Below are 12,720 nucleotides of genomic sequence, written 5' to 3'. Positions count from 1 at the left end.
ATGCTGGACACCATCTGAGCCAAACAAGTTTATCTTGGTCTCGTCAGACCACAGGGCATTCCAGTAATCCATGTTCTTGGACTGCTTGTCTTCAGCAAACTGTTTGCGGGCTTTCTTGTGCGTCAGCTTCCTTCTGGGATGACGACCATGCAGACCGAGTTGATGCAGTGTGCGGCGTATGGTCTGAGCACTGACAGGCTGACCTCCCACGTCTTCAACCTCTGCAGCAATGCTGGCAGCACTCATGTGTCTATTTTTTAAAGCCAACCTCTGGATATGATGCCGAACACGTGGACTCAACTTCTTTGGTCGACCCTGGCGAAGCCTGTTCCGAGTGGAACCTGTCCTGGAAAACCGCTGTATGACCTTGGCTACCATGCTGTAGCTCAGTTTCAGGGTGTTAGCAATCTTCTTATAGCCCAGGCCATCTTTGTGGAGAGCAACAATTCTATTTCTCACATCCTCAGAGAGTTCTTTGCCATGAGGTGCCATGTTGAATATCCAGTGGCCAGTATGAGAGAATTTTACCCAAAACACCAAATTTAACAGCCCTGCTCCCCATTTACACCTGGAACCTTGACACATGACACCAGGGAGGGACAACGACACATTTGGGCACAATTTGGACATGTTCACTGTGGGGTGTACTCACTTATGTTGCCAGCTATTTAGACATTAATGGCTGTGTGTTGAGTTATTTTCAGAAGACAGTAAATCTACACTGCTATACAAGCTGTACACTGACTACTCTAAGTTATATCCAAGTTTCATGTCTATAGTGTTGTCCCATGAAAAGATATAATGAAATATTAGCAGAAATGTGAGGGGTGTACTCACTTTTGTGATACACTGTATATATATATATATATATATACTCTATATATATATATATATATATATACTGTATATATACTCTGATCAGTCATAACATTAAAACCACCTCCTTGTTTCTACACTCACTGTCCATTTTATCAGCTCCACTTACCATATAGAAGCACTTTTAAGTTCTACAATTACTAACTGTAGTCCATCTGTTTCTCTGCATGTTTTTTTAGACTGCTTTTACCAATGTTCTCCAATGGTCAGGACCAGTGGCGATTTCTTTAAGACTGCAAGGGAAGCTCAGCTTTCCCTAAAATGTCAAAAATTAAATGGTCAAATATGTACGTGTTGTGTTAACATTTCATTGACTACAAATGCGTTAGAACACCTTCATCTCGAAGACGAGTTCATTCAGAATCAGCTACTGATCACAAATCGACTGACTCGATTTTGTTAACTCCCGTAGCGTCAATGCATTTGCCCGTAGAAGCTGAGCGTCTATTCACTTCAATGGGAATGCATGGAAAAGTTTTTTTCATTGCTTCGAAACTCGCTGGTCATTGGATAAATGCCACGATTTTGGGTCTGGACGCGGAGCTTCTGCAAGATGATTGGAGGATCAGTCGAAAGGCTGAATCCCGTTTTGATTGACAGCTATTTTGAGCTCTACACGTCACTTAATCACTGGGAGCTTCAGTCCCAACGCGGTTTTTGCGAGTGAAGTCGAAAGACAAACTGCAACCCATTTCTTGGTGAAATTACTTGACCATTTCCATTGTTCATTGTGTAAATAAAACACACTCATAGTATTTGTTTCAGGACATTGGTCAAGTCCCTGGAAAAGACGCCTACTTGGTACGATAGGATCACAGGCCATTTTCTTGAAAAGGAACAGAGGGCAGAATTTATGTATAAATAAATTGACAAATTTTATGATGTAAGCCAACAATGAGCTTCCCCTCTTTGAAAGACCAGCAGCCGCCACTGGTCAGGACCCCCGCAGGACCACCACAGAGCAGGTATAGGCTCCATGCACACAAGCTCTGTGACGCGTTTCCGTTTAGCATTAATCGGGCAGTCTAGCTTCCGGTTTGTTATAAACACCGGCAAATTTCCAATCACAACGTGTCGTATAGCGGCGAATATACAGAGTTTGAGTCCACAAGATCGGGGTGGATCGGAAAATTCTCAGGGTACATGTTGAACGCTGCATCCGACGGGTTAAAAAGAATAAGTTGTTTGACACAGTGATCGCTATCTGGGAGCATAAATCAGCTGTTTACTGTGTCGTGAGATTGGACCACTTGTCAAGGGATGGAGCTAAACATTCGTTTTTTAAGAACGTGCACATTTAAATATTGTAAATATATATTATAGTTTATACTCTATTTCTGTTTTTAAACAAAAGCATAAAAAGCCAACAAAACTACACTCTTTGATTATTTTATCAGTTCTACAATTATAGACTGTAGTTCATTTGTTTCTTTCTATACTGTGTTAGCCTCCTTTCTGTTCTTGATGACCAGGTGGTGGATGATTCTCAGCACTGCAGTGACACTGACATGGTGGTAGTGTGGTAGTGTGTGTTGTGCTGGTATGAGTGGATCAGACAAAGCAGCGCTGCTGGTGTTTTTAAATACGGTGTCCACTCACTGTCCACTCTATTAAACACTCCTACCTTGTTGGTTCACCTTGTAGGCATAAAGTCAGAGACGATTGCTCATCTATTGCTGCTGTTTGAGTCGGTCATCTTCTAGACCTTCATCAGTGGTCACAGGACGCTGCCCACGGGGTGCTGTTGGCTGGATATTTTTGGTTGGTGGACTATTCTCAGTCCAGCAGTGACAGTGAGGTGTTTAAAAACTCCAGCAGCGCTGCTGTCTTATCCACTCATACCAGCACAACACACACTAACACACCACCACCATGTCAGTGTCACTGCAGCGCTGAGAATGATCTACCACCCAAATAATACCTGCTCTGTAGTGGTCCTGGGAGAGTCATTGAAGAACAGCATGAAAGGGGGCTAACAAAGCATGTAGAGAAACAGATGGACTACAGTCAGTAATTGTTGAACTACAAAGTGCTTCTATATTGAGTGTGTAAAACAGTTTTTGCTGTTTCTTATGGTTTGTGAATCTGGCAGTTGTTTAACATTCATTTCATGATGAATAGACCACTTGAATGGAGTTAAAAAGACTTGAAATAAAATCTTTTTACATTTAACTTCAAATGGAAGGTTTTTTTCTTTCTTTTGTAACGCGATACAAGGTTTTGAACTGAACACCATATACTGTATATTTGATACCCCATTGCTGCCAGCTTGACACTGATAAATTCTGTAATGACTTTAATTCTTGATAACCTGCTGTAATAAACATAAGAATAAAAAAAAATCAAAGTTCCTCCTCGCATTTACAACAAATATGTTTTTGAAGAAAGACATGTTAATACTGTAACATCAAATTAATCAATTGACAGGAAAATTTATTATGGTCTGACATATAACATTTGATTCATATATTGGTGAACAAAACTTTTTACACTTAATCAAAAGATTAAGGGTAAATTGCTAATATATCCAGTCAGATATGTTTAGTTTGTTTTATGTTTTATTAGGATTTTAACATCATGTTTTACACTTTGGTTACATTCATGACAGCAATGGTAGTTACACCTTACACAAGATTCATCAGTTCAAGTTTTAATATCAAACAGTTATGGACAATTTTGTATCTCCAATTCACCTCACTTGCACGTCTATGGACTGTGGGAGGAAACAGGAGCACCCGGATGAAACCAACGCAGATACAGGGAGAACATGCAAACTTCACACAGAAAGAACCCAGACTGCTCCACCTGGGAATTGAACACACACACACATACATTATATATATATATACATTGGGGGCTAACAAATCATGCAGAGAAACAGATGGACTACAGTCAGTAATTGTAGAATTACAAAGTGCTTCTATGGTAAGTGGAGCTGATAAAATGGACAGTGAGTGTAGAAGAAAACCCATGAGAACCTTTGTCTTTTAAACGTATTTAAACATGGATATTTGAGCTTCATTTGAACAGTATTGAGAGATTGAGCTTATATAACTAAACAAATGAAACTGAAAAAATTACTTTTAAACTGAAGTTGTAAAATGTAATGAACAAAAATGGAAATTTATTGTGAGGAAAAAGTTAGGGCACCCTATGCCCTTATAGCTGGTATTTCCCCCTTTGGCTGAAATAACCTCAATTAGACGTTTCCTATAACCATCTACCAGTCCCTGACATTGACTGGGAGAAAGTTTTTCCCACTCCTCCATGCAGAATTGCTTCAGCTGTGTGGTTTAAGGGTTTAAGGGGTTTCTTGCATGCACAGCCCATTTCAATTCACCCCATAGCATCTCAATAGGATTAAGATCCGGGCTTTGACTTGGCCATTCCAGAACTCTCCATTTCTTTTTTTGAGCCATTCCTGGGGGGATTTACAGGAATGTTTTGGGTCGTTGTCATGCTGCATGGTCCACTTCCACTTCAGCTTCAGTTTTTGGACAGATGGTCTTACATTTTCCTCAAGCCCCCATTTGATACAGCGAAGAATTCATCGTGGATTCTATAATGGAGCGCTTGCCAGGCCCTGCTGCTGCAAAGCAGCCCCAAACCATGACATTTCCACCTCCATGCTTCACAGTTGGTATGAGGTTCTTGTGCTCAAATGCTGTGTTTGGTTTGCACCAAACATGTCTTCTGTTACTGTGCCCAAATAATTCAGCTTTGGATTCATCTGTCCAAAGCACATTCTTCCAAAAGTCTTGGTCTTTGTCTAGGTGCTCTATGGCAAACCTTAGTCTTGCCCTGATGTTTTTTTTTTTTTACAGCAAGGGTTTCCTCTTTGCACACCTCCCATGAAAATCAAACTTGTGCAGTCTTTTTCTGATGGTAGATGCATGTACCTTGCTATCAACTGTGGCAAGAGCTACCTGTAGGTTCCAAGATAACATTGTAGAATTATTGGAGACTTCTTTACGCATCTTGCGGTCTGCTCTTTGGATGAATTTGCTAGGACAGCCTGACCTGGCCATGTTGGCAGTTGTTTTAAATGTTCTCCACTTGTAAATTATTTTCCCGACAGTGGAATGGCTGATTTCTAATTGTTTTGAGATCTTTTTAAATCCCTTCCCAGACTCATATGCATCTACAACCTTCTTTCTGAAGTCCTCATAGAGCTCTTTAGATCTCACCATGGTGAGACCACTCACTTCAACAATCAAGAGCAAACCAAACTAAAGTCTAAGGTTTAAATAAAACTCTAGTGTCCTCTAACGATGGTCTAATCATTACAGCTGATGTGGTGCACCGGATTCTAATTTGAGACATTTTAAGTAGTAATAAATGTGGGGGTGTCCTAACTTTTTCTTCACAATAAATTTCTATTTTTGTTCATTACATTTTACAACTTGTGTTTAAAAGTAATGTTTAACTTTTTTTTGTTTAGTTACATAAGCTTCATCTCTCAGTACTGTTCAAACAAAGCTCAAATGTCCATATGTTTAAATATGTTCAAAAAGACAAAGGTTTTCATGGGGTGTCCTATATACTGTATATATACTCATGCAAACATACACATGCACATGCACACACAGACACATACACTAACACTAAATCATACGATACGCACACTACAAACAAACACACATGCACATAAACAAACACACTCATACACAAACTTACATGCACATAAACTAACATATGCACAGTCACAAACACCTGCACATATACTGTACAACACACTTAGATTCTGACACACGATTATGCTTAATCATACACACAAACGCATACAGTGCCTTGCAAAAGTATTCAGCCCCCTTGAACTTTTCAACCTTTTGCCACATTTCAGGCTTCAAACATAACGATATGAAATTGTAATTTTTTGTGAAGAATCAACAACAAGTGGGACACAATCGTGAAGTGGAACGAAATGTATTGGATATTTTAAACTTTTTTTAGAAATAAAAAACTGAAAAGTGGGGCGTGCAATATTATTCAGCCCCCTTGCGTTAATACTTTGTAGCGCCACCTTTTGCTGCGATTACAGCTGCAAGTCGCTTGGGGTATGTCTCTATCAGTTCTGCACATCGAGAGACAGAAATTTTTGCCCATTCTTCCTTGCAAAACAGCTCGAGCTCAGTGAGGTTGGATGGAGAGCGTTTGTGAACAGCAGTTTTCAGCTCTTTCCACAGATTCTCGATGGGATTCAGGTCTGGACTTTGACTTGGCCATTCTAACACCTGGATACGTTTATTTGTGAACCATTCCATTGTAGATTTTGCTTTATGTTTTGGATCATTGTCTTGTTGGAAGATAAATCTCCGTCCCAGTCTCAGGTCTTTTGCAGACTGCAACAGGTTTTCTTCCAGAATGGTCCTGTATTTGGCTCCATCCATCTTCCCATAAATTTTAACCATCTTCCCTGTCCCTGCTGAAGAAAAGCAGGCCCAAACCATGATGCTGCCACCACCATGTTTGACAGTGGGGATGGTGTGTTCAGGGTGATGAGCTGTGTTGCTTTTACGCCAAACATAACGTTTTGCATTGTGGCCAAAAAGTTCGATTTTGATTTCATCTGACCAGAGCACCTTCTTCCACATGTTTGGTGCGTCTCCCAGGTGACTTTTTATAGATATCTTTGAGAAATGGCTTTCTTCTTGCCACTCTTCCATAAAGGCCAGATTTGTGCAGTGTACGACTGATTGTGTCCTATGGACAGAGTCTCCCACCTCAGCTGTAGATCTCTGCAGTTCATTCAGAGTGATCATGGGCCTCTTGGCTGCATCTCTGATCAGTCTTCTCCTTGTTTGAGCTGAAAGTTTAGAGGGACGGCCGGGTCTTGGTAGATTTGCAGTGGTCTGATACTCCTTCCATTTCAATATGATCGCTTGCACAGTGCTCCTTGAGATGTTTAAAGCTTGGGAAATCTTTTTGTATCCAAATCCGGCTTTAAACTTCTCCACAACAGTATCTCGGACCTGCCTGGTGTGTTCCTTGGTCTTCATGATGCTCTCTGCGCTTTAAACAGAACTCTGAGACTGTCACAGAGCAGGTGCATTTATACGGAGACTTGATTACACACAGGTGGATTCTATTTATCACCATCAGTCATTTAGGTCAACATTGGATCATTCAGAGATCCTCACTGAACTTCTGGAGTGAGTTTGCTGCACTGAAAGTAAAGGGGCTGAATAATATTGCACGCCCCACTTTTTAGTTTTTTATTTCTAAAAAAAGTTTAAAATATCCAATAAATTTCGTTCTACTTCACGATTGTGTCCCACTTGTTGATTCTTCACAAAAAATTACAATTTCATATCGTTATGTTTGAAGCCTGAAATGTGGCAAAAGGTTGAAAAGTTCAAGGGGGCTGAATACTTTTGCAAGGCACTGTATATGCACATGCTCACACACACACTCACATACATAATTGCACACATACTTAGACTGTAGACTGTACATTCATTCACTTAAACCCACACACGCACTTGCACTTGCACACACATACACACTAGCACCAACTTGCACATGCACACACATACACACTCGCACACACACAACCAACACAGTCTTGATCCCTGGACTCATACAACTACTTAGTAACTTTATTACTTGCATCTTTGCACAAAATTTCTTTTTTTTGCACCTTACTCCTTTATATCTCTGCTGCTATGAAAACCCTATGCTGCTAACTGTATATAAAAATGTTTTTTTACCTCACTTATCATTTACTCAGTACCATGTACTGGCCAACACTACTCTTGTCTCTAGTCTCGTCTCCTTTAATTACTTTTTAGATTAGAAATGTGTTTTGTATTTATTGTAGGCCTTTGTGTATTTATTGTACTGTTGTTTATCTGCACTGTGTATTTCGTATTGTCTTGCACTTTTTGTTCTGTGGTGCACCCTGGTCCTGGAGAAACCTTGTTTCGTTTAAATATTTACTTGTATATAGCTAAAATGACAATAAAGCCTCTCTTGAACTCACTCTTGAACTCTTAGATATTGTTTTATATCATTGCCCTGACTTCTTCATAGAATGATAAGATGGAAGTGACTGTTAAGACAAATGGATATGACAGCACATTTGAGTTTGCTGAATGGCATGGACTCAAGACAGCATTAAAACCTTTTCCAGAGACCACACCAACTCAGACTATTGTGACAATATTTGTATTTTTAATAGTTACACAAAAAGGTCATTTATAAAATTAAAAATAATGATGTGCAAATTGATCATGGTTATAAATAATTTTGCAATCTTGAAAAGATTACAATTAGTAGCAGTTAAGCTGATTGTAAAAGTGCTTTTGAAAATTCTCAGAGACTTATTAAACTTTTGCAGACACCTCCCTGTCGGTACAACTGGTTTTCAATAATCTTTAGGTGGAAAGTTAATGGTAGCAAAAATCATCTCCTCCTACATGAAAAACTACACAAAAGAAGAAATACAAAGCAAAAATGGTTCAGGAATGGTTTGAGGAGCACAACAACGAGTTTGAGGTGTTGACTTGGCCTCCAAAGAGGTGAAAGGGAACCCATTTTAAAAAGAGGAGACTTCTCACAGGTAGGGACAAGAGATGATGTTCATGCTGCCTTCAAGTCCTCCTCGGAAGTTCGTACTTACGAGTTCGGAGGTTGTAATTACGACATGATGTGCGTTCAAGTGGTTTTTGGTTGGGTAAAAATGGACGCCATGACAAAACTCCTTTTGTTTATGCTTTTATTAGAATATAAAGGTGTGTGAAAACATTTAACCTGGATAACAATTCATTGAATTATGTTACCAGTATAAAATTTGCTTATGCAAATATCCCACACTTTAATATATTGATGAGACTAGAATGTAGCTTGTTTGATCTACAAAACGATGAAAATATTGTAAAAGAGAGATTTACACCTGTACATGTGATTTTGTTGAGGGTGAGCTGGATTGTCAAGGCCTCGTCAAGATACAGGGCGGCAGAACTTTGAGGTTGATATAACACCTCTGTCACCGGAATGGTGAGAGCTGAATCCCAGTACAACTTGTTTGCTGCATCTACAAACACTGTGCAATACAGCAGAAAAACTGTCAGTTACACAGAAGCAAACAAATCATATTTATATGTAATGCAGCTTGTTAGCTAATTGACTGAATATACCAAAACAGGTGGATGAATGTACGTAAACAACACAAAAATATCTGTGCACAAAATATCTGCTCATGAGGCAACACTTTTTGGGTTCGTCTGATCAGCTTTGTTGCTATTCTTCATTAGAACAAGTGCACGTTGTGTACAAAATGTATACAAGCTTGAAATTTACATTTAACATGCAAAACTACCGCTAATAAACTCAAAACCTTTACCGTTTACTGTAGGGGCAGCATCCATACCGGTGTTACGGAGAATTCAGTTCCCCCTGTTTCCCCTTTAACGCGCATGTGCAAAAATCATGACGTTTTTTTCAGTCGCTTGAATCGTTGAGCGTCGGTTTATTTGGAATATGTATTTATAGCGGTATGTTCTTTTTAAATTTCATGTTGTATGTTAGGTAGTTTGTGATTAAATACATACTTTAAAGTGCTGAGTGAACTACTGTCAGAGGTTTTATTGCTCCACCGCAAGTCAGAGGTTTTCACACTGCTGTCTTCAGCCTTGCTGTCAAACAACTAGAATTAACGTGTCAGATTTATTTGTAAATAAATCCTAATACAGGACATGCTCTTATTCACACACTAGTTTGTTTCTTCTCGTTTTGTCACACAAGATAAAGTTTTGGTGCAGATACAAATAAACTATATGGTACAGGACAATAAGTAGTCTGTTATTATTTAAGGTTATTCATCTCAGCTGCACTACCATTTACTTTCAAGAATAGTTTCATTCATGGTGATCTCTCTTGTTCATTTAAACTTCACAAACTGCATCCATGTGATTTAAAAATTAACAAACAGTATGTAGAACAAGTTTAACCTATAGATCAGTCCATTACACTAACAACACAGGGGGGAACACATTTACCTGGAGACCTGGAAAAAATGGTTCCCCACATGTATATTACGGTGTGTGTAATTATAAAACACTACAGTGATGCTGGTGATGTATTTACCTGTTGTCATTATGTAGAACAAGTTTAACCTATAGATCAGTCCATTACACTAACAACACAGGGGGGAACACATTTACCTGGAGACCTGGAAAAAATGGTTCCCCACATGTATATCACTGTGTGTGTAATTATAAAACACTACAGTGATGCTGGTGATGTATTTACCTGTTGTCATTATGTAGAACAAGTTTAACCTATAGATCAGTCCATTACACTAACAACACAGTGGGGAACACATTTACCTGGAGACCTGGAAAAAATGGTTCCCCACATGTATATCACTGTGTGATGATTTTTTTTTTTTAATTGCAAACTACAGGCACACAAACAAACAAAATATCTGTATTAGAAATTAGTGTTAAACTAAATTATGCATATATTACAATTATGCAAATATATAATAAAGAAATCCACCTCAATGCAAAGTAAAACGTAAGTACTTGAAAAATTAACATATTTATAGCTCAATACAAATATTTTTTTTTAAACTAAATAAAATAAAATCTGACGTGCAAATTTATTTGGGGATTGACTAGCATCCCATCCATAGTGCACTCCTGCCGTACGTCCAGTTTCCCCAGGAACAGTTCTGGATCCACCACGGCCATGACCAGGATAAAGCAGTTACTGAACAGATATGAATGATTAATTTACTATCTACTTTTTAAACAAACTAAAAGAGCAGCATAAAATAAAATACAGCAACAAGCAAACTTTTTAGAAATAACGTCCCAGTTAACCTTGGTCTAATCTTCAGTACATGCCGGACAATGAAGGTCTTCCTCTACTGGTGGGTTGCCAACACATGACTGGTGGTACCATCTGTCACATCCATCACAGGCAATCTCAATGATCACACAGTCCTTCAATTGATCAATAAAAAGTCACACAATAGTTTTATGGTTACATTAGACTTCTCAATTACAAGTGTAGCTATAATAGATAGATCACTTTATTAATCCCAGAGGGAAAGTAAAGGACATATATAATAGCATGGTGCAATGAAAAAGCCAATAAAATTAAGGCATTATTACTATTTCTTTGGTACCACCAGTCATGTGTTGGCAACCCACCAGTAGAGGAAGATCTTCATTGTCCGGCATGTACTGAAGATTAGACCAAGGTTAACTGGGACGTTATTTCTAAAAAGTTTGCTTGTTGCTGTATTTTATTTTATGTTGCTCTTTTAGTTTATTTAAAAAGTAGATAGTAAATTAATCCTTCATTTCTGTTTAGTAACTGCTTTATCCTGGTCATGGCCGTGGAGGATCCAGAACTGTTCCTGGGGAAACTGGACGTATGGCAGGAGTGCACTATGGATGTGATGCTAGTCAATCTCAGGGCACCATCCCCAAATAAATTTGCACGTCAGATTTTATTTTATTTAGTTTTTTTTTTAATATATTTATTAAGCTATAAATATGTTAGTTTTTCAAGTATTTAAGTTTTACTTTGCATTGAGGTGGATTTCTTTATTATATATTTGCATAATTGTAATATATGCATAATTTAGTTTAACACTAATTTCTAATACAGATATTTTGTTCTTAAAATGTGTGTGCCTGTAGTTTGCAATAAAAAAAAAAGAAAAGAATCATCACACAGTAATATACATGTGGGGAACCATATGGTCTCCAGGTAAATGTGTTCCCCCCTGTGTTATTAGTGTAATGGACTGGTCTATAGGTTAAACTTGTTCTACATACTGTTTGTTAATTTTTAAATCACATGGATGCAGTTTGTGAAGTTTAAATGAACAAGAGAGATCACCATGAATGAAACTATTCTTGAAAGTAAATGGTAGTGCAGCTGAGATGAATAACCTTAAATAATAACAGACTGCTTATTGTCCTGTACGATATAGTTTATTTGTATCTGCACCAAAACTTTATCTTGTGCCACAAAACGAGAAGAAACAGACTAGTGTGTGAATAAGAGCATGTCCTGTATTAGGATTTATTTACAAAAAAATCTGACACGTTAATTCTAGTTGTTTGACAGCAAGGCTGAAGACAGCAGTGTGAAAACCTCTGACTTGCGGTGGAGCAATAAAACCTCTGACAGTAGTTCACTCAGCACTTTAAAGTATGTATTTAATCACAAACTACCTAACATACAACATGAAATGTGAAAAGAACATACCGCTATAAACACATATTCCAAATAAACCGACGCTCAACGAAGCGACTGAAAAAAAGTCATGATTTTTGCACATGCGCGTTAAAGGGGAAACAGGGGGAACTGAATTCTCCGTAACACCGGCAGTCGCCATGACGTTTTGTTAATGACACGCCCCCACATCGGAAACTCGGGGCTCATCGAAAAATCCGAGTTTCTCACTGGTGAATACGACTTTGAGTTGCCGTCCATGTGCCCTCATCTCGTATACGATATTTCCGACACGACTTGAAGGCAGCATTAGTCCTGGTCCTTAGGAGCCTGGTGCTGTGCAGCACCTACACTACCCGCTGCACCACTGCCCCACACTGCTTAAATGTACTTAAAACGTTATTTAAATGCCTGTTTAATTATTAAATTAAACCTAAGTCCTCTAGTCCTAAAACAAATACAAGCAGAACAAATCCTATCTTTTGTAAATGTAATACAGAAAGCATTTCTGTCTCATTGTTTTTTGTTACTTGAGGCTATACTTGCCAGCGTACTTCAGTGTTCACTAGGCTCTAGTGCGCATGCTTGTTTGGATGGGGGGGAGGGGTTTGTCCATTTTTAAAGTTACTTAACGCGCATGCACAACAT

This window comes from Trichomycterus rosablanca, chromosome 23 (genome assembly GCF_030014385.1).
Source record: "Trichomycterus rosablanca isolate fTriRos1 chromosome 23, fTriRos1.hap1, whole genome shotgun sequence".
Classification (NCBI taxonomy): Eukaryota; Metazoa; Chordata; class Actinopteri; order Siluriformes; family Trichomycteridae; genus Trichomycterus; species Trichomycterus rosablanca.
This window is presented reverse-complemented; position numbering follows the sequence as displayed.